The sequence below is a fragment of the Thamnophis sirtalis genome, unplaced genomic scaffold (genome assembly GCF_051295495.1).
Source record: "Thamnophis sirtalis isolate CommonGarterSnake01/CBP01778 unplaced genomic scaffold, rThaSir2_p1.2 scaffold_6, whole genome shotgun sequence".
Lineage (NCBI taxonomy): Eukaryota > Metazoa > Chordata > Lepidosauria > Squamata > Natricidae > Thamnophis > Thamnophis sirtalis.
This window is the reverse complement of record NW_028261386.1, coordinates 45,598,292-45,622,922: the sequence shown is the minus strand read 5'-3', so window position 1 is coordinate 45,622,922 and position 24,631 is coordinate 45,598,292.

The following is a 24,631-nucleotide window of genomic DNA, read 5'->3' as shown; positions in this document are numbered from 1 at the left end:
TTCTTGTAATTCATGCTTTATAAAAAATTAAGGCCCTGAATTAGAAACCTTCCTGAGTAACCATCTCCAACCACAAGCACTGGATGACATCTTGCTTTGAACAAAGCAACAAACTTGGTGAGCCTCATTATCACTCTTGGGTACAAAATGTTCTCTCAGGGAAATAACAGGCATCCCAGGTGGCATTGTCTTTCAAAAGGAGATGGAAAATACAGGTATGGAGTGGGAAAGAGCAAGCTGAGAGCAGTGACACCAAACTTTCTCAGACTAGAAATCATATACCAAAACAAACTCACTTGAGGAATAATAACATGGCTCCACTCGGTCACAGACCGAGTTAGCTGGTCAACTACACAGAAAAAGAATACATAGATAAGAACATTTGAAAATTCTTCGCATATGCCTCATTCAAGCATGTGGATGCTAAAGAGCTTCCTACCTATTATGGCTTCTTCAGTTTACTACAGTTAAATAACTTGGCTTAGCACAATGTATTTATTCAGCCACTGTCTGATCAAGCCCAATATAATCAACAATGACTAGCAACACTTCCGGATTATGCCTATTAGTAGAAATCAAAACCAGATCCTATGAGGCACAGCATCAGGGAGTATCTTCTGCTAATCTAATTGCCCCTTTCCCTTCCACTATCATAAAATAGAGATAGGAAAACTACCATCCATTTATTTATTTATTTACATATTTAGTTGTTTATGAAATTTATAGGTCACCCATCTCACCGTTCAAGGCAACTCTGGGTGGCTATGCATATATACCCTTTTAGATACTCCTGAGTCCCTTGAAATAAAAATTTGTTTAAGATTTCTATCTTGTATTCTAACTCTGGTTGTAGCTCTGAAAACTGCAACTTTTCCAGCTAAAGCTCATTTGATCTTCTTTCTTCCTTCTCAGAGTCCCTACATCTTTGCTTTTGTTGCACTAGCATGGAGTGCCCCTCTTTTTAATCTACCTGCTTCCCCAAACTCTTGCACAGCTGCACAGAATATAGGACAGCATAGCCCACAAAATATTCTTTCTTCTCTAGCTGTTGTTGTTGTTGTTGTTGTTGTTTGCATAATTCTAGGAAAAGAATGGGGAGCAAAACAAAAAGTGAGAAGAGAAACATTTAAAAATAAGCTGAAACTACATCTTTTTGGAAACCATTTTTGTACCTATATTCTTTCTTAGTCTGTGAAGATGTCTTCCTATCACCTGTTTCTTCCTCTTTCCAGTTATTTTATTTGCCCTCCAAACTTCGTACCATCATTAAATGTGAATAATTGTACATCACTACAACATTCTGGTATATATTTCAGGAGGAAATAGTAGCCATAACGTGGGAGGAGGGCAAGTCTGGAAAACCATGACCCCCCCCCCAAAAAAAAACATGAGACAGAGTGTTTTTTAGAAAGCATTCACACAGTATTATGACAAATGGCTATACCAGCACCATTTAGCATTGTTTCTAATTCTAAAATTAAAATGGAGTATGCCCCCCAGTGCCAAAAATATTCTCAAGAATCCCACCTAATTCAATTCTCATCTGCATGTGTTGACAATCAGATAGGTCTCCCTCAAAAAATAAACTTGGGGCATCTCTTCCCTAAATACAAAATGTTATAGCACTTAAAACAAAACAAATCAACATAAACCAAATACTATTGATTGAGTCAAGTGCCATTTTCATGACTCTTTATAAAATTTCTAGTAGGAGTGCACCTGGGACTAACTGTAACAACAGCAGCAACAATTTCAAGTGCCAGTTCACAATGCCTGGATAGTGGCTTCAGTTCAGCTGGTAGGTTGCAAGTGGTATAGGTTTGGCCTAGAATAATAATGTCTATGATATCTTTACGCACTTGTTTCATAAAATAACAACGCACTGCCACCACTTTGACTAGATTATATTTACAATCAGAGAAGTGATGGAAACATCCATTTTATCATGATGATACCATCAGCAGCAACAGCTATTAATAAAGGGAGGTTTCCTAGAATTTGATAGGTGTGTCATGGAATATGTTTCATCAGAGGACTCCAAAACTATATTTTTATGATCGGATAAGCAACGCATCAAAATACAGCCTTTGGGCCTTCCCATGTTATTGCACTGAAAATCAATTGTTGATCAGTTCTGGTAGAGGATTAGATAAATTCAGTAAAAGGTAACATTGTTGTAATGATATCAAAGATCAGTTGAAATGTAATTTCAAAGTTCTTTTCATACTGGGGACTCTAGCCTGCCAAAAATAGCTGGAATGAAAACAGACAGGCCACAAAGGAGCCTTGAAACAAAATGATTAGTGGGATGAGTCTTCCTGCATAATTATTTTATATCAAGAGAGCCCCTGCTCCTTATTTTAATGCTCCTACTCCTTTATTTTAACAATCAAATATATATCATGAAAACTCTGTGGTACTTAATACCTCACTCCAAGTGATAGCATGATAAAGACTAGCTCCCACTTTCATTCTGTTGTGAAGGAAGCACCATTAAATTTAATGGAGCTCCTTCCTTAGTAAGAATTAAAGAGATTTTTTAAAAAAAAATCACAGTAATAATTCAAAATAAGGTTCTATTCATTTAAAGCATAGGGGGAAATCATATACTTGCCTTTAAACTCTTGGATTCACCTGACAAACTGTATTCAAAGATATGATATTATTAATCAGCCTAGCTAATGCATCAGTTCATTCAATAAACAGCAATCTATTTTATAATAATTGAGATAAAATGGATGAACTGTAGAACAATTATTCTTTGACTTCATGTACACTAAGAGTTACCAAAATAGTCAACCACTGGACATCTGGAAGATAAAACATCAGCAGGAAAATACAGCCAAAGAGAAGATTCATGATAACAGGAAGCATTAGCTATGTCAAAACAAAAGAGGTAATCGAACCAGCCACAGTGAATATGTTCACCCATCAAAATAAGTTCCTGAGGAATCTTCTGAGACTAGTGAGACAATGTCTACTGTCCACCACTAGCAGCATCCCTATATAGATTTTTAAAAACTTTTTTAACCCTTTTCTTGTTACCTCATCATCACAATGTTTCCCATAATATAACTCTTCACTCATTTAACAGTGCAAAGAAAATTTGGGAACTCATTTTATGCCAGTAAGTTTGAAACCAGTTTGAAAATATGCAGTCCAATTTTAAAGAACTACATAATTGAGTCATATTATGTGACCCTGAAAAACATAAACCTTCAGTATAATATATTAAAATGGTTCAGATTTGCTTGGTTTCTGAATATTCAAGCATAAATTTTGACATTATTCATATGGCAACTTACAGTATTATTCTTTATGTGAACTCATTTACTATGTATGGGAATGTCTTATATTGTTGTGGCCCGCAGAGCTGGCAGCAGATTCGGACAATGAGGCAGTTGGGGAGGAACATGGGCCAGTCCTGGAGTCTGGGGAAGGCTCTGATGAGGTCTCTGTGTCTGAGGCAGAGAGGGGGTTCAGAGCTGTATGCCAGTTATCAGTTGCCTTCAGTGTCAAACATCAGTGAGGCAGACGAACAGCTGTTCCCAGTGTGCATATGCACAGAATTGCCAAAAGAAAAGAACAACTCAGAAATCAGGGTAGATTTAGGAGTAAAGTCACAGGTGGAAAGTGATTGGCCCCTCCCATGGGAAATAAAAGAGAAAGGAGAGTGGGCTTTTGCAGGAAACAATTTGTTTGTTCAGTTGTTAGATTCATTTCAAGAGTGTGAAGATCTGTCCATGAATCTCAGAGACTCTGTGCCCAGTCTTTCCTTGCACAGCCCCTCATTTGAAAAATATTTACATGGCAGCTTTCCAAGACAGATCAAAGTCTGTAGTCAAATATTCCTTTGAAAGACTGTTTGCCAGGCCTTGCTGAATGTGAATGAGAGGAATTCACATTCATTTAATAAAAGGGGTTTTGTCAGGATCAGGACTCTGCCTCATGCTTTTTGGGGAAGCCTAGGTCAGAACATATACTACGTCATCTATTCCAGTTTGGTCTTCTCTGACTAGCAGTTGGCTTCCAGAGATCTTTCTTATCACATGTTTGACAGTCCTTTAAGTGAAGACAGCAACAAGTACTGTATGGCTTTCAGCATGCAAAGTATTGTACCTCCTATATGACTGAGCTAGCATCCTTCTACTTGTTTTCATTCATATCTGTCACACAGTAGTAGAGGACTTGAAATATTACCACTGAAGTCGTATCTGGTTCTACCAACAACTTTCTTATTAAACATGGGGACCCTCAACACTTAATGAACACTGGAGTCAGAGCCACATAACATTTTCAGCACAATGATAAAAGTAAAACTGCCTTGTGTTAAAGCCCACCTGCTATTCTTCAGCCTGGCAATCCCATCTGTGCCATTATACAAGTGTGAAAAGAGGGGAACATGGATATTCTCTTCCTGCAATGCAGTCACGCTCTTTGGTAGGAAAAACCCCAGGGACCAATCAACAGCCACTCAAACTTTCAAAGTGCATTTTCCTGCCTGGATCCCTTGTAGATCATACAAAGAGACTCATATATGACTCCAGGAAACACTGATAAAAACATTTAGCCAATTAATACATTTAGAGTCAGCTGCAAGGTTTATTGACTGGAATAGAAAACTTTTTATTAAAAATATGTAAATATATTTGGCCCTTATCATTGGCCAATATATCCATGGGGGATTGAATCTGTCTAGGATATTTTTCTCAAAACTAAAGCATGTTCCTAAAAGGTAAAACAGAAAACAAACATATTCCAGCTTTAAAAAAAAGCTCTGAAAGAAAACACAGTAAGACTTTTTTTAAATAGGAGGGGGAGAAAATGTACTATTAAATGGTTGAGATCCTTCTAAGCAACAAGACAAATTTATGTGATATATAGCCTGACAACCAGTAGTTATATTTAAAAAAATCTGAACATCAAGCATTAATGTCCTGAGGAACTCTGGGATATGAAGTTTATACTTTCATAATAGAGAACATATTCCAGTACTGGATTAGAGCAGACTGTTTTTCTGATTGTAAGGAAAGAGCCAGAAGTTGGCATCACTGAATACCAGCTGAGACCCATACTTCAGCAGGCTCCTCTGATGACTACCAGAAGGACTTAGCCATGTGGCTGCTTCTCTTGCCATTTTGCCATTTTTACCTTCTCATCTCTTCTGTCCCTCTATCCCAGTTGGGAAAGGAGCAGGCGGGCATTTGTTTTCCTTTTATCTCTAGTTATCAGTGGAGATCTGTCCTATATGAAGAACAGGAGGGAAATTGGGGGGGATTAATGGAGAGGCCTATGGAGGATACCTTGCTCCAGAGCTCCCCAAATATTCCTCAAATGGAATGTTTATTTTTGTCACAGAAGCTTCTAGTTATAGCTTCAAATACATATATATGTTTGCCAATTTCAGGGTTCTTCTTACTATTTTAAATTTAATTGCACCAGTAAAGAGAAGGAAAACTACCACTTTTCCTGCCACTAAATCCTAACCCCAGTCACATTGCTACATTCTACAATAACAATCAAAGGCAAACCCTAAATGTTCTTTTCAGATTTGTAGTAAAAGGTCAATTTTCTGTCCTCAAGAAATTAAAGTTTGTTGTTTTGTTTGTGATAATTGACAAATTGAGAATTTCTGCTATTACCTTTAATATTGGATATCTTTTTTTAATAAAGTCCTAGAAAATCTTTTTTTTTAAATAAAGAGTGCTAAGAAATTGTATTTATAAATGAACTGTAAAACTATAAAAATTTCTAGTGATAATTTTACAGAGCAATGTGCATTTGTACACAGATATGTGTTAAAAAGATCTCAAGACCACCCACAGGTATCACACATGGCCTAGAACCTGAAAAGAATATTGGAGAAACCTGAGGGGGGGCGGAATTCTCAGAGATGGATACAATTATTAATTTCCATGGCAGTCCTAGTAGCATTTGTTGAATTTGTTAGGAAGAAGAGAGAGAAAAAGAGGAAGATGAAGAATTGTACAAAAACATATGGGAAATTGTCTGCATGCATGGGCTGCGATAGTCACATTTTCCATCATTTTCTTTCTACCGCCATTCAAGAAGAAGACAACAAGGGCTTTGTTCAACTTGATCATCTCATCAAAAAACAAAAAGAGAGACAGATAAAGAATGAAAGTTGGGAGGCAGGAGTAAATGGGTATGATCTGAATGCATATTTGTGTTACATCTAATACAACCAGCTTCATAGACGAGCAAGATCAAATAAATGGTAAAACCTGACAAAGGGAAGAATAGATGGTATGTGGAGCCATCTGTTTTGGAGGACACCCAAGTCTGTCTGAATCTGCCGGGCCAAACTACCAGCTATTCTAAGATCCTCCATTCCAAGAGTAGTCTCATACACATCCACACAATCAGCTTCTCTCACCAACACTTTGGCTGCAACTTTTTTGTGCAATTAAGTAATTTATTCCTTTCTTCTTCCTCCTGATTCTAATGAATCCAAGCCACAAACAAGCCCCAGTTGCTCCTATTCAAGGAGTCTGATTGCATCTGGCAGTAATTGCTGAAAATCCTGAAGAGGAAACAGGGAAGGAAAGCATATTGTTTGTGGGGGTAATAGGTGAAGACCTGCCTCTCTTGACCTATAATACATTAGTGTCAGTGAACATTTGGCAGCCTTCAGATGATTAGCAATGAAGATGAATCAAGCAAAAAAAAAAAGGAGGTAGAAATCTGCCTCATCTGAATCACCAGAACTGCATACATTTGCATGTTGATGAGCCGTTCCTTTGTCTGTGTTTCTAATTATTATGACACGTTATGTCTTCATCACACAAGATTCTGATCTGTCTTGTTCAAAATGCATGTAAAAAAATCCTGTTTATTGATTCAACATGTAACTTTAATTTTTATGTTTGCTTTAATTAAATACATATTTGCTTCCCTTTGACTTATGTCTCTGAAGGGGTTTTTTTTCCTTATTGTACTATTCTTTATTTCATCCTGTTGACAAACAAACAGGTAACCTTTATTATGTTCCAATCGCTTATTAAGGAAAATCTGTTTCCTTCCCTGTAGTATTAGAATATGATTAGTCAAATATAGATAAAATACAGACAGTTTCTACAATAACTAAAATATTAACAGAACTCAAGCATTTCTCATGACAAAAATTGATGTCTCTTTTAGGTTATATCAGGGACTCAAAATTCTCCTTGTCATAACCATCAGCGTTTTTAAAAATAATTTCATGAATATCAGTAATCTAGATATCCTTCATTTTATAAATATGATATAGAGGCCAGCTGTGACGCCCACTATATGGCGCTGCTTTTGAAGATGGCTCAGCAGCTTCATTTGGTCCAGATATACAAGCTGTGGTGGTGCAGTGGTTAGAGTTCAGTACTGCAGGCTACTTCTGCTGACTGCTGGCTGCCTACAATTTGGCAGTTCAAATCTGACCAGGCTCAAGGTTGATTCAGCCTTCCATCCTTCCGAGGTAGGTAAAATGAGGACCCAAATTGTTGCGGGCAATATGATGATTCTGTAAACTACTTAGAGAAAGCTGTAAAGCACTGTAAAGTGGTATATACCGGTAAGTCTACATGCTATTGCTATTATTATACAGCTAACTAGGAGTAGCATATTTAGTAGGATCTATACCTTTGCTAAAATCACTACCTTACCTAACAGTTTGTGTCCAATTCAAAGTGCTGTTTATTACTTTAAAGTTCTGTTTAGCTTTCCATCTAGGTACCTACCCTTTTTCCCACCTAAATCTCTGTGAGAAAGTTTGCTGAAATACCCACCTTTTGGAAATAAGCTGGCTGGGCAATCAACAATATGGTGTCTTGGTAACTACCATTGCTCTTCGGAATATCTGCTTCCTAATTTAAGGAATAGTTCCATCTTTCCAATACACCTTGAACTTTAGTGTTCTGTGGGACATATGATGTACTAAGGACTACTTTAGTAAAATTAGATTTTATGAAAATATTGCTCTTCTTGGCTTTGTTATTTTCTAATTGTAAATCTCCTCAAGTCCTCCATGGAAATGGATAGTTTAAACTATTGCATGAATACGTAAAATTTCCTAGGGATTTGCCTTACTGTATTGGATCAATCTATAGTTATTATTCTCTGCTTCTGTTGAATAGCTAATATATAAGTGCAATTTCTCCATACCATATTTAAATATTTTAAATCTAAAATATTTAAGGTGCCTTTCCACTAAGAGTGTCTAAGGTTTTGACCACAGCAAGCTCCACAAACATAGATCATCCAGCACCGTGATTTGGGTGAGTGTTGCCTTTGAAACAGACTTCCATGCTGAATCCTAGCAACCCTGCTCCAGATAGAACCAGGAGACCATTATATCCCTAAGTGAACACTGATACCGTCCTTCAATTTGCCCTGGCCTGGAACCCGATACTTCCATTTTCTACTTCCCCTCTACTAAATCCTATGGCACCCCATAAGCCAGAGGTCACTGAGTCAACCTCCCATTTCATTCCACTACAAATGGAGCTCACATGTTGAGGAAGGAGTGGATCTACTGTAAAACAATATTCATGGTTTCCTATCACAAAATTGTTTCCTAGGTAAAGTTTATGTTCTTTTATTTCATGTAAGCACTGAGTCTTCAACCTTCCTTCTAGAAATAGACTGTAATATCCTACGTTTATGTTTTCTCTCTTCGTTTTGCAATTAGGTAAAGCTACTGACTAACATCACTAGCAGTAGCTTCTAAATTACCTTTAAAAGCAGCCCTGTTGTAATCATCAATATAAAAAGCTTACCAACAATAATCAAACTACTATAGCTTGTTCAGAAACTCTGACTCTGAGCAACTAGAGTCACTTTAACTTCCAAGACTATTTCCAATAGACTACCTAAAGAGGGTACAATTTTCTTTTGGACAGACTGTCTACCCAGTTCTGAGATCTGTGGAAAAACTAAGCCACAGAAATCTCCACATTCATTTTACTGACAGTACCCAAATAGCAGTTCAGCAAATGCAGTTATGACAAGGAAGTAATAGAGCTGAATGTTATCATCTCCAAATTCCTTAATTATCTTATTCAGTGGCTTTGTAGAAATAAATAGGGACAGACTGAAACCCCACAGAAGTCCATAACTCAATAAATGTAGGGTAAAACAGAAAATTTTCAGTAGAGTCCTTGAATGACAATTCTGGAACTACCGTAACATCATGATTCCAAATCTAATTCAGCGAAGCTAGTCCAATAAGATACCATACAATAATTAATGGTATCAAAGCAATTGTCTGGATATTTTGATAGAGGAATTCTGTCCAGGAAAAAACTGTTTGGCTGCCTCTTTCCTGTTATCAATCACAGTTGTTTGACATAAAGAAGTATTTACCACTCATAATCTTACCAATTATGCCTGCTTGCCTACTTTCCACTAAAAACACTTAGCATGTTTTTGCTAGATTAATAATAATAAACACCTGTCTTCATGGGCTCACACATATCATATTATCACACACATATTATTAGTAATTGTTGTGTTTTACATGCCAAGTTGCAGAAGCACATATAAGATCTGATACCCATGGGTTTCAATTCAAATTTGTGTGATGGGTGCAGGAGGTGAAGTTAGCACTACAATATGCCCTCCCCTACACATTGTTCTGTTGTTGCCTATGCAGCCCATGCTTAATTAACAGGAAAAATATCACAAAAAAACCATATCACATAATAATGTTAAAAGTTTACAGTTGTGGGGCCATGTTACTAGCTATCCAAGGCCACATGCAGGTTGGGTTGAACATGACTGTTGTAGACTATGATACCAGAAGGTAGAAGGACTGTAGGCCTTTATCAGAGAAGTATTTAAGTAAGTTAAGGTAGGAATCATCCTAGCCAATACTGAAATTAGACCTGAAATTAATACTAGCAGAATCTCATGACACAAAAGCATTCTTTGGGCCTTATTCAACACTGCTTGCATAGGATGTCATTTCTACCTTCTATTATACAAAGTGATTAATTAATGTTTTTTTCTTGTTAACCAAGTTATTTTAAATGAAAATTATGGGCCCTGTAATGTCCAATAAAAGTACTGTGAGGATAAACTAATTTGATTCACATTATATGTCATGCGTCCTATAATTTTCAGTTCCAAACTAAACCATGTTTGAATTTTGACACATCTACTACTTCAATGCCACGCACCATTATGAGAAATGCTATTAAAATGTATATACTAATTTATTTCAAGTTATTAAACCTAATATATAAAAGCATGTTGTAATAGAAAAAATAGCCTGTTGAAAAAAATTATCCAATAATCTGAGCAGTGCCTCTGGAGAGTGCCAAATTGGGGGGAAACTGCAAATATGTTACTATAGAACTTTTGAAATCAGTTAGCAAGATTAGTATGAGATCGAATTCCTTAGCAGCTAGAGATTGTCTGCCTTACCCTAATTTTTGGACTTAGAACAAGGTTGTTAGAAATGAATAAAATTCAGGGCAATATTTTTCCATAAAGTCTAGTCCAGATTTTTCCAGGTGATGCTTTTGTCATCTGAAAATTTTGGAAATTATAGTCAAGTATAATCTAGAAACCTAAGAAACATGTGATAGGGTGAGTTCTTAATCTTGTCCCTGACACAGCTGGCTTCCTTGGTTAGAAAACAGAGATGAACACCAACCCCTAGAATCAGATATGACTTGACATGAGAAACCTTTATTTTTTAGATCTAGAGCAGGGGTCACCAACCTTCAAGGACCTCAAAGGGCCACTAAATTCATAAGTTTAAATCCCACGGACCACTAATATGATTTTTTAAAAGATAAATCGTATTTACTGCAATATAAAAAAATGCAAAAAAAAAAATGCAGATCCCCAAAATGTTCTCATGGACTACCGGTGATCCACGGCCCACCAGTTGGTGACCACTGATCTAGAGGACACCCAATTACTGGGGTAAATTAATTGCTGCCTGTAAATTAAGCACCCAATTTCTGTCTTCCCCAAACTAGGGGCTCTCAAGATCTTTGGTTGTGGAAGTCTAGTCCTTACAATATGTTTACTTCTTCCCTGCAAGGAGAACATCAGTTATTTTCAGAATAATTGCATCTGTTTCTTTTCCGCTGGACCTCTTAAAGGTCTTAAAGAATGTTTTTCATGTCTGCAGAGCAGCATAATAACTCTGGCCTTTAGTGACACTCTTATTTTCCCCCTTCCTGAGATGTATTTAAATGTTCTTTCCAAATCTTGTGATAATATAATAACAAGTTGCTGCCACCAGACATACCATATCGCATGTAATTCCTGGATGATATACCAGCACATATTGGGGAGTTACAGGGGTCACACAAAAGAGGCGAGAAAACAATTACATTTTACCAGAACTATCCAACAGTTTTCTCTGCTACCCACATGATGCATTTATTTACGCTGCAATTGATTGCACTGACTTTTGAAGTTGCTAATCATAATAGCTGCCTTAAAAAAACACTCAAGAATATGTAATGGAATGTTTAAACTTACAACAAATCTAATACCGCTTAAGATAGAAGCAATAGATCTGTAATTCAAACACATCAATATGAACAGGGACGTGCAGTCAGGGGAGGCAGGGGAGGCGGGGCCTCACCAGTGTCATGAGGACAAGAAAAGAATATTTAAAATTAATTAAAAAGGCTAAGATAGTTGCTGCCAGACTCCAGAGTCACAGTGACTCTGAGTCTGCTTAGTGCTAACTGTAGGGGGAGGCGAGAGAACTATGGGCCTCCATTGCATAAGGAATTTTTCACCTTTTAACCCTTGCTCAGAGTTAAGCAGGAGTTAAAAGGCGAAAAATTCCTTATGCAAAGGAGGCACATGATTCTCCCGCTTCCTGATCTGGGAACAGCAAATCGTGCCTAACCTAAGTAAGTTGCTTTTTTATTTAATTTTTTACATTTTCATCATGGCGGGCGGACAAGAGGAGAGTTGAAATCCACAGCTGGAAAAGGTATGTGGATAGGACAGAGCGAGGGGGGGATTCAAAAATATTGTAATTTAATTTGTAATTTTTTATTGTGAGGAATTTGTGTCTGTGTGTGTGTGTGTGTGTGTTTCTTTCTTCACAGCGGTGGGGTCGGAGGAGGCAGGGGGTGAGGCGACAGAACGCGGTAGCGGCAGGGACGTTCTCGCTGCTGTGTCCAACAGGCCAGGCATCTCGCATTTATGTCCACCATAAACACGAGACCCCTGGCCTGTTGGACACAGCGGTGGTGGGCTGGCACTTGCTTTCTTTTGCCAGGCCCCTCGCACCCGCGTCCAGCCCACTGGAGCTTGCCGCACCGGGGGAGGAATGGGCTGGGTGGGCTTGGCTGGCTGGGGAGGGGGGAATCATAGCCGCTCAGGCCCCGGCAGCAGGGCTTTAAAGTCCCGGTGCCGCTTCCGCCATAGAGCAGGTCCTGGTCCCCGGTGGCAGGGCTTTAAAGTCCTGGTGCCACGTCCGCTATAGAGCAGGACCGGGACCTGCTCTATGGCGGACGTGGATGCGGGGCTTCGGCGGGGCTTTCGCGCTTGCCTCACCGGCCATGAAGCTCACCACATGTCACTGCATATGAAAATGGGGAAGCCATGCAAGAGAGTCCAAAAGAATTTGGTTCCAGGAAAGAAAAACATGGCACATCAACCACTTGTTAACCCAACAAAAATATTTTTGCCTCCACACCACATAAAATTCAGATTTAAAAACTGTGAAAGCTATGAACAAGGACGATGAAGTTTTTGTTATTTTTGAGACAGAGGTTTCCAAGAATAACTGCTGCCAAGATTTAGGAATACATTTCTGATGGTCCACAGATCAGATATCTCATCAATGACAAATGATTTGAAGATCTGTTAGTAAGGCCAGATAAAATAGACTGGAAAGCATTCAGAGATGTTATCAAGAAACAGACCCTTCCAATCTCTTGATTCTTTGATACTTTGAGGCATAGTGGTCCCACCTAATTTTGTTCCCACAATGACAATCCTGTGAGGTATAGGTTAGGTTGAGAGAAAATGATTGGCCCAAAGTCATTCAGCCAACTTTCATGCCTAATGGAGGCCTCGGACTTACTGTGTCGTGGTTTTTAAATCAGCACCTTAACCACTATATCAAATCGACTCTCTTCAATACCTTGATAGCTGCGTAGCATGCGGATATTCAACCCACAACTATTCCTCTCTCATGGTACTTTTCTTCCACCAAAAAGTTTTTACCTGTTAGCATGCAACCAAAGGATCTCTGCCAACAGAAAGAGACAATTCCACGTTTAACACCTAGTCCAATCCCTTTTGTTTTGAGCTGTAATCTCTGCAGTTATTTTGGCTGGTAAACAAACAGAGGGAAAGATGCGATGAAGTGTAAGGAGAGATTTGCACAGGGCAGACAAGTGAACATTTAATTTATTTACCGCTCCTAACAGATACCTGGGGTGACATTTATTAATAAACGACATTATCAGATGTCTGATATGTCGCTCACAGAAATTAATTACCCAGCTCGTGGTAAAACCATAACAAGCCTGCAGTGCTATAACATTTATGCTAATTGAAAATGAGATAAGTGCTGTGGGTGCAATTTGCATTCAATGCAGTGTATTAATTATCTTCCGTTCTCTTCATGATAAATACACCTGACTGAATCACTCTGCTAATTTGCCAGGTAATAGAGTTATAAGTGGATTCCCTCAGGTGAAAGCATCAGCCCTATTGGAACATCAAGGCATCAGTTTCAGCAAGGGATTCAGTGGGTTAGCAAAAACAAAAGAAAAACCGCTCAACCTTTCTCGCTTTTCCATGTGTATTGAGTTCAAAAGCACAGCAGCAAAACCTTTTCATTGCCCCTTTTTGTAGAATTTTTGAAATACAGTTTAAGCACTTTTAAATAAGAGAGGGGGAGTCATTTCGTTTAATGGATTGGGCACTGGGTTCATACCTCAGAAATCTGAGTTTGATGTTCTTGAAATCAGCATGCCCTTTCTCTTAATTTACAATATTGCATTTGAATAAACCCCCTCCTGTGGTGAGATCTAGTATTTAGCAATGATGAACTTTTGCTTTTAGTGAATTTCCCTTCTAAAAAAAGATATCATAGGTAGATGCACATAGCAGAAAGTCATATGTAGCCAGTCTTTCTCTATCATTAGATTCTCAGTATCTGGGACCAAAGCACATATTCAGTATTGTTTATGTTATTATTTATAACATCCAAAACGGTTGTTTCTCCCATCCTCATTTCAAAATAAAAGTAATGTTCTAAGGCAGATAAGACTTCAGACTGTTTTTTTCCCAAACTTGGCAACTTTAAGATATATGGACTTCAACTCCTAGAATTCCCCTGCCAGAATGGACTTCAACTCTCAGAATTCTGGAAGTTGAAATCTACTCATCTTAAGGTTTCCAAGTTTGAAAAATACTGCTTTAAAGTTATATATATATTAAGCTAAAAGTAAGAGATACCACCTACTTTTATAACATTTTGGCTGTGGTCTTTCATTCTTAAACATGAACCCTTTAAAATTCAACCCAATGTAGTGCAGTTTTTAATTTATTTTTGTCTTTTATTTTTTTGTCTTTCTCATAATAATTCTGTAAGGCAGGATAGACCATAATGAGTCCATACATTTTTATAATAACTACTTTATTCGTATAATAGCAAAAAAATGCATCTAAGGATAAATGAATAATATAAAATATGAATCAGGAATAATAGATACTATGAGTATCCAAGCCTTCAAGTATTTATTCTAATAAAAAACGGAGAAAAGAATAGTCATTTGAATGAGCAATTTTAAAGCACTTTTCCCAGAATAAAATATATATAGAAAAAATGGAAATGCTTATTGCTCCCTGCAAATTTCCCTTTTCATAATAAAATTGTGAAACATATGTTTATGTATGGTTGCCATCCTTGTATCAGAAATATCTTCTGTTGTGATAAATGTAGATTTAATTTTTAAAAAGAGATCAGTAAAATTCAAGAATACAGAAATATTGACTAGGGCACAATTCTTGCCCTCTTCACAAAAACATTTGTTTAGAAAGCAAAATCCAGCATGAATCACACAGTTAAGTACTAAATAACAAACAATCGATGATGATATTCACTCAAATCCATAGCAAAGTACATTCTGGTATTTATTAAGCTCAACTAAACCCTGCAATTTACTGACATATGTATACCTTAGTGTGCCATATATTACTGCTTTTATCAAGCAATTCAAACAGTGAGAGGAATTTAAGAGGGTTTTTTTTTAGTTCCATACCTTATGAGTAAAATTAGCCAATGGTATTATTCTTTCTATTAAACATATAGCAATAGCAATAGCACTTAGACTTATATACCACTTCACAATGCTTTACTGCCCTCTCTAAGCAGTTTACAGAGTCAGCATATTGCGCCCAATAATCTGGATCCTCATTTTACTGACCTCAGAAAGATGAAGACTGAGTCAACCTCAAGCCGGTGAGATTCAAACTGCTGAACCTCTGGGAACCAGCAGTCAGTAGAAGTCACCTGCAGTACTGCATTCTAACCACTGCATCACCACGGCTCATGTTATGCTATGCTATGCTATGCTATGCTATGCTATGCTATGCTATGCTATGCTATGCTATGCTATGCTATGCTATGCTATGCTATGCTATGCTATGCTATGCTATACTTAAACATGTGTTATTTGTGTTCACTGGAATATGGCTACATGAACAATTTAGAGTATGCTTGGGATACCTGCATTGGCTCCCAGGCTGTTTCCATGGTCAATTCCATTACTTCAGAAGCTTGACTTTTTTGCATCCCATATTAACTTGCTCAGATTTTAAAATGGAATGGAATGGTTCCTCATCAAAGACTTCTCATAATTTAACCATGGTACAAAAGAACCAGTTCTCTTGTTGGTAAGCAACTGATTAAATGATAGAAAACAAAGAGTGGGAATAGTAAATGGACATTTTCAGCAAGAGGGAGGGATGTTGAGTCCCATAGGGCTTTTTCTGAGATCTGATGATTTTTAACATATGTATAAATGATCTGGAATTGGATGTCACTAGTGGAAGAGCCAATTTTGCTGATGACCCTAAATTGTTTGGAGCAGTAAAAAAATAAGGATGGATTGAGAAGAGTTCAAATGGATCTCTGCATATTAGGGGAGTGGACATCAAAATTGTAGATGTCATTCAACATGAATAACTATAAAGTGGTGGACATTAGTGCCAAACAAAATCCTAACTACCCATACAAATAATGGGACCAGAATTTAGCAAAGTCCAATGAGAAAAGAGATCTTGGAATAACGATAAACAGTTCAGTGACAGTATTGACATAGTGTATATCTGCTGTAAGGGAAAAAAGCCAACAGCATTTTTATTTTTTTATATTATTTTATTTTAGTTATTTATATCCCACCTTTATTATTTTTATAAATAATTCAAGGAAGCAAAAGCATTTGTTAGGGATAATAAAGGTAAAGGTTTCCCCTGTTCAGTCATGTCCAACTCTCAGGGGCGGTGCTCATCTCCATTTTTTAGTCAAAGGAACCAGCATTCTACAAAGATAGTTCCTTGGTCATGTAGCCAGCATGACCAAGGCATGGAACACTGTTACTTTCCCATCAAAGTGGGACTTATTTATCTACTTACATTTGCATGGTTTTCAACTGCTAACTGGGCAGGAGCTGGGGCAAGTAATGGGAGCTCACCCCATTGCGCAGCACTCAGATCTCAAACCTGACACGCTCAGCATTTTTAAGGGCTGAGCCAACACGCCCCCTCTATTAGGGATAATAAGAAATGATATGAGCCATGGTGGCATAGTGCAGTATTGCAGGCTACTTCTGCTGACTGCCGGCTGCCTGCAATTTGGCAGATCAAATCTCACCAGGCTCAAGGTTGACTCAGTCTTCCATCCTTCCGAGGTGGGTAAAATGAGGACCCAGATTGTTGGGGGCAATATGCTGACTCTGTAAACTGCTTAGAGAGGGCTGTAAAGCACTGTGAAGCGGTATATAAGTCTAAGTGCTATTGCTATATGGAAAACAAAGGTGCCGATATCATAATGCCTTTATATACATAAATGACTTGACCATACCTGACCTATTAATTATGTATGATTCTGCTTTAGAAAAAAACCTCAAAAAGGATATAGTGTTACTAAACAGGAGGCACAAACATGATGAAGAGGCTAGAAAGCTGTGATATTTGGGACCTTTTAATTTAGAAAGGAAGCAAATATGAGAAAACATGACTGAAATGGACAGAATTATACAAGGTGTGGATAAAGTGAACAAGGAGAAGCTGTCTTCCTCTTCCCCAAAAACAAGAACCAGATGTGACTCCTGAAATTGAATCCTGGAAGAATCAGGAAAAACATTTTTTTTTAACACAGTGCCTTTTTCATTTGCAACAAGAAGATGCAATGCTGGCTTCAAGAATGGGTTGGACCAATTCATGAAAATCATGGAGATCAATGGCTATCAGCTTTGCTAGCCATGTGACTGCCTTTGAATTCCATCTGCTAGGAAACTAGGTAGTGGACAATTGGAAGAGGATTTTTGTTGTTCTGAAGTTTATTTTAATAACTTTGGAATTTTAAGCTGGCTGTGATGTTTAATTAACTGCTATTTTGTAGGGTACTCCAAATGGTTCCTACAAAAGTATGAAAGTATCCATTGACATCTTCTTTGAAATTCCTCTGGCTTTTTTTTTTTTAGGTTTAGAAACCCTTAGGTTTTTTTCTTTTAATTTTTTTTTAAATGTAAAGCTGCTACTCTGCAAAACAGAGCCAGCCTCTAACATTTTGTAACTAGTAAATACTACTGACCTGAGTTAGCAGTTCTGTGAATGGGTAAAAAAATGGCAAACATTTCCTGCTGATAAAATACTCTCTAAATTCTAATGTGTGCGCTAGTGACCTGTATACTATACTCTCTGCTCTCTGGGCTTTCAATTACTTAACTACTGTTTTGTTGTTCCTTAATAGCTTATGCTGGTAAATCCAAATATGGGATATGAATTATTTGAATCAATCAATGTATCAGTTATTAATCATGTCAACCAAGGTGTGCATGATCACCCATTTACACTACCAGATGTGATTATAATTAGCATGAATGATATATCAAAAAGGATTAAATGTGTTAATAGAGGATAAATTTAATCAAAACTGCACATTCTACTAACTAGAAGGAAACTCAGTTATAGGATATACCTGCTAGAGACTGATTAAAAGATAACCACTTACAACAATGCCAAAGAATATTAAATGCACTGTCAAAAGAGAGGATAAAGAGGTATATGACAACTGCATATGAAGGAATGCAAATTTAAGGGTATAGTAATAGTTACTGTAACTTAAATTAAAAATATAATACTGCTCATATTAAAAAGGATTTGATGAAGTAACCTGTGTGCCTGCTCATGCTGATGCTAAATGTAAGAAATGTCAAGGGCCCTTGGCCAGTGGTGAGATTCAAATAATTTAACAACTGGTTCTCTGCCCTGGGTAGGTGGGGCTCAGTGGTCATGTAACTGGGTGGGCATGGCCAACTCAACATCATTCACATCGATGGGTGCTTCAATAGCTGTTACAATGTAATAAGGGTTAACCAGAGAGGCAGTTTCTGTAAACAGGGCAATAAAGATTAGGCTGGAAACAACACCAGAATGTTTCCTTCCTGATTTCCTTACAGGATTAGCCCTGTAAAGTGGAAAAAAACAAAATGAGATTTCTTCCAACAACTGGTTCTCTGAACTACTTAGAAAGTTATCAACCAGTTCTCCCAAATAGGTGTGAACTGGCTGAATCCCACCACTGTCCTTGGCTCTTTCTTCTTATACTTTGTCATTACACTTTTGAAATAGAAAATGTCTTCAAATGGACCATTTGCCCTTTGGATGAACAACTGTAGAATTAATGGCCATTCTGTTTGCTGCTTTTGTTGTAGATCTTCCAAGAAGCACCTGGGAAGGACAGCAAACTATATAGAATTGGGGACTAATCTTAGTCATATTTTTATGCCATGTCATTAGTGAAGGTAAGTTGAATTCAATATCTAGTAGGAGATGCCTCATTTCTTAGTGCAGTTTGTGGTCCCATGCAAAGTAAACCAGTTTTGCCATTTAGGATGAAACATACGTAAGCATCTGTCTAACATGTCAGTTCAGTTTCTTCCATTTTAAATAAAATATCTTTTCTCCTGCTTAATAGTGCCATTTCAAATAAAAATCAAATGCCCTTTGGTGGGCATGCAATTTTATCCAACAAAAAACAAATAGAAAAAAACCACATATCTCTGTAAACTTTGCTTTTTGAAAGAAAAACCTAGCCGTTGTCAAACAACATGGTGATGTGACAGGGCAGGGGCAGAGAGTTGTTAACAAAATTCTTAACTTTGACTCTGAAACGCATTTGTTCAATAGGCATCCTAATGACATTATTGCAGCTAAAAACAGAGAGACTTGAAAATGCTGTATACATTATGACTCTCATTATCCACCAACTGCAAGAATGCCACACTAAAACTAACTCAAAACACCTCAGGGAAGGTAATTGCTACTAATGGATCTGAAGTGTGTAAAATTGGGCATTATTACCCAGTCATCATATCCTTGAATCGCCAGAGCTGTGGGATATTGTAGTTACTAGGCTTGTCATCTCTCAATCACAGGAGAAATTTGAGAAAAGTGGCCAACTCTCCTTCATTTTGCATTATAAGGAAAATTCAACAACAGCTAAATATTACGACAGCCTGTTTGTGCCTAAGAGGGTATCAAGGGGTCAGTGTTTTGCTTTTCTAAACCACTATTTCTCTGTTTTGAGAAACACCTGCAGATGCTGCCCCAGTCTAGAATAGTTCTCCAGTGGAATATCTTATTCTGAATGCCTACACATAATGTTTTATGCATTCACCTGGATCAGTTTTTGCAACCTCGGCTTTCTACCCCAGATATGTGGAACTGTCATAGCTTTTAGTTGGTGGAGTGTTTGAAAAAGAAATTCATTTATTTCCCACACTATTGTTTTTTGTTCTACAATTTTTTCAAGGTCTGGATATGGTCTGTCTGACTGCCATCATGATTGTACCGTACTTCACTGACAATAACATGTGGCGAATACAGAGAAATCAATCTTTTGTGCTTAACAAGTGTACTATTTTCTTCCAGTAAAGCAAGTGTTTTAATTGCTTTGGGGGATATAAGTATGGAAACATCTACTGGTTCTTCAGTGTGATATAATTACAGAGCAGCAATGGTCTATTCAAAACCACACTGAGCCAAAATAAAGCAACTTTAAGGAAGCTGAGAATACAGTTGCAAAGAGGCCTGGCTCAATAAAAAGAGAAGAATGACGCAGATGCAAAAATAATAATTTCAAATTTGAGAAGAGTAGAAAATACGAGTGGATGAGGGGCAGAATAAAAAAGCCAAGTATTTTGTCAATGTGGCCATTTGAGGGTATCAAGGAACGCTGCAATAGATCTGGCACTTTTTGATCTTATAATACAATATAATACAATACAATACAATAGCAGAGTTGGAAGGGACCTTGGAGGTCTTCTAGTCCAACCCCTGCCTAGGCAGGAAACCCTATACCGTTTCAGACAGATGGCTATCCAACATCAAATTTGAATAAAAAATAAGGACAAGATAGATCAGTGCCATCTCTATATTTCAAAAGTATTTTTAAAGAGCTCTTACAGAATTTCTAAAAACATGCACTAATATGGGTGAATTCTCGCAAGAGACATACCAGCAGATCTCTTTATTGCATATGTTGCAATGGACTTTTCTTGGTATGGTTTGTGAAATCAGGTGCTGATTCAAACATAATCTGTACAGAGAATAGAATAACAGGCTGAGCTCTAAGCAAATTCTGCATCCATATTCTTACTGGTCTTTGCAGTATACTGAGGGCAAAGGGCTCTAATCCAAGGTCTTGGGTCAAAGGGGGTTCCTGTGACATTAAAGTTACCTTGCTCACAGAAAATTTCCATACATACCTTTAGTCCTTGTCCTGAATGGTGTCAGTCTAAGATAATGACAAGATGTAAACTGGGAAAAGACAAACAAGGTAGCCCCAGGCAGGCCAAGGTGACCGTTGACTTAACATATTCCATTATTAATGCAGACTTCAGTCATATGTAATAGACACTGACATATTTTGGTGAACAAGAGCAGTTGTGAATCAAGGTATGGATATTGATTTATACATGGTTACTTCTCTTAGCCAAGCACTTTGCAGAATTGCACAATGAATGCACAGATTTATGTCCATCAGAATAGAAAAAGCAAATTCCTCCATATAGGCTGGCGGTGAGATATAGTGATGAGTCTAACATTGACGGAAACACAATCCAACCTTCTAGGAAGCAATTGTGATAGGAAACGAAAGAGAAATAATTAAATAAGTGAAATACTGACTGTAGAGGTCATAGTGTCAACTGATAAACTGAAGACCACAAAAAGTTAAGGACCACTTCCTGCATGGAAAATATCCCTACTCCCAAGGTGCCTCTTATATGAAGGCATCCTTGAAAAGAAGATCAGAGAAGGATCCATATTAACATCAGACTTGATGGTAGAGAAAAATCAACTACCAAGTTGCATGGGCAAAGTACTCAAGCAGCTACATTCAGTCTTCAAAGAGACCTGTGGTACAATAATCTATTCTGCATAGTAATACTTTTTTATTTACATAGAATCAAATGTACCAACCCAAGATGTTAAAAACGTCCAGGATGCAGATGATGGAGGTATTTATTCTTGTGAACCTTGATATTACCTGGTCTATATCTCTCAGACCAAGAGAGAGAATGGAATACATCTTACCATTTCCAGAAGTTGTAATACAGTTTCTGGCTTAAAAAATTAAATCAGAATGTGTTTTAAACATTGTGTTTCAAAATGTGTCTTTTATATCTATAAGATATAAAGGTCTAAACTAAAACAGTACCATAGAGAAAGAAAAATAAAAGACAACAAATGAGACCATGTGGTTGCACAAAGAGCAATCTGACAAACTGAGGGACAAGAAGGAATTGTATAAAAAATGGAAACAGGCATATAAAACTACCAGCAAATAGCCCGAATCTGCAGGGATGGAGTCAGGATGGCTAAACCTAAGAATGAACTAATACTTGTAACAAATACCAAAGATAATAATAAAATAATTTTCAATATGTAAGGAACAAGAAAAAAGTCAGGAAAAGAGCAGAGAACCTTAGCTTTAACAAAGTCTGAGGTAGCTTTTTGCAAACAGTTATGGTAGTTCTAGGTAGCAAGTTCTCATTCTGATCATTTTATATAAATTTCATTTAAGGTAAATTAGTAGAAATCAGATACCCTGCTGAATGGATATAGAGTTACCTTATCGTTCTCCCTTGCTGCAAAATACTTCAAATAAAGTAGATGATATGGTAAGATAAGATGTTGAACTAGAAGTGAGGAGAGTCAATTGAAGTCCTTCCTCAGTCTTACCTGGATGACAGTTGATCATTTTAGGTCAGCCGCTCTGTCTCAGCCAAGCTTTCTTCATTCATTTTGCTCTTGGAAGAAAGGAAAGTTATAATGCTAAAGTTTTATTAATATTATTCATATGCATCTGAAAAGAAACAATCTTGAATTTAAGACCCAATCCCTCAAAAGGTCAATAGATAAAAAAGGTGACAGAGAGAGAAAACAAAAGAGAGAGACTCAATTTAAAAATTGTAAAAAAATTAAAATTCTTTAAAGGCATCCATAGAAATGTCTGTAGGACCTCAATGGTGTCTTTTCTTGCCATCCAACTGAATAAATGCATAAATGAACAAGCATCTAAACATGTGACAATGCAAGTAAAATAACTAATTAGCTTAACGAAATCTCTGTCCAGCCGAACAACACAAGAACCTAAGTTTTTAAATATAAGCAGGTAACATAAATCATAATAAAATTCCTGGGAAATATTATTATGCTCAACTGATTGCATACCACTAGGGATTCTAATTTAAAGAGAATGTTCATTTGTTTATTTAGTCAATTTATATCTTATTTCTCTTGTATTGTGGAGTTGAAGACTATTTACAATAGGAGAGATCTTTTTAATTTCAACAAAATTTATCACAACCTGTGCCCACAGTTCAGTGTTGGGTTAGAATTTGGGGTAGTGGGGACAGCAGAGGTGGGTTTCTACCTGTTTGCCCCAGATTGAGCGAACCATAGTGGTTGCAGCGGGAGGCTCTGCTCACTCACCCGGATGCTTCTGCACTTGTGCAGAAGTGTTGCGCAAGCTCACACACACACACACACACACACACACACACACACCGGTAGTAAAATAAATTGAAACCCACCACTGGGGCACATATGGAACTATAAGTTCATTATTGGAGGAATCCAATTGGGACAAGTTAAGGAAAGCAATTGATGAATTCCCCAATGAGATTTCCTGTCTCACCATGTGTTACCAGTTGGAAAGGCACCCATCCTTTAGTCTTCTGGAGACAGCTGGGACTGGAGGTGGTAGCAGGTTTCAATGGATAGACTGGTAGATAGTCTTACATGAAACACAGTATCTAAATAGTTGATCTGTGGAATGAATTAGGTTTGTTGGGAAAGCAGGAGGCCTCCTGACCATTCTGAAGATTCTCCTGCCAACCCCACCTAAACAGAGTTCCATGGAGGGAGGGCAGGAGAAGTGGAAACTTAACCACTGACAGGTGCTGTTTGCATGGCATAGTGAAGAACATGAAAGATCCTGTTTAACCACACAACCCTCTCAGGACTGATCAGGTATTTTCAAGTGTTTTCTAAACATAGATTTACTGCTATTTCTGAAGAGCACCAAACATGTATCTAAAATAATTCTTAAAAAAACAGAGAAAACATGGAAATGAGATATAGTGGGAGAGCTCCTTCCTACTTCATCTCAGTACTGATGTCACCACTACACCTGTCAGTTCTTTTTAGAGAGTTTTTTTCACACATGAGTTTGTCATGCTTTAAGAGAAACAGTAAACTGTGTGTAAAAGTAGCTTGATAAAGGTCATGAAAGATATGGTTTGGACTGGGTTGTGAAGTGGGAAAGGTCACTACCTAACCTCTCCCTACACACACACACACACCTACCCGTACACACAGATCACCCATCAGTTTTGCAGGATCAGTCTGATAGGTGAACAACCAATTCTTTACCCAAGATTCCAATTGCATGATTTAACCCATGGCATCAGAGAGCTTACATATAAACTATTGAGTTCTCCTGCTCCCATGTTTTCCTATTATGGCTCCTTATAATCAGGTCTCCTATTCCATAGAATAGTTCTGCGCAATCAGAGTCCTTGGTCTGAGAATCATTAGCTACGCCTGCCTCCACCACCCCAACATCTGTTGCCATGACTTCAAATCTTGATCTGTTGCCACATCTGGGAGAGATGGCAGGTGACATAGAAAGAGCTGAGATTTTACTGTCCTTTTTCCAGCAACATGGCACTGCTCTGACCAACTGGGCACCTGTCAGATATGGGAAGGACTATGGATTGAAAGAACTCAACTCTCCTATTACTAAAAAGAAGAATGGGCATAGAAGACAATATAGGAATTGGAGATGAAAGGGTGTGTCTGCAGTAGCCTAAAATGGCCAGTGGGAGCTGGTCAGCTCCTAATTCAT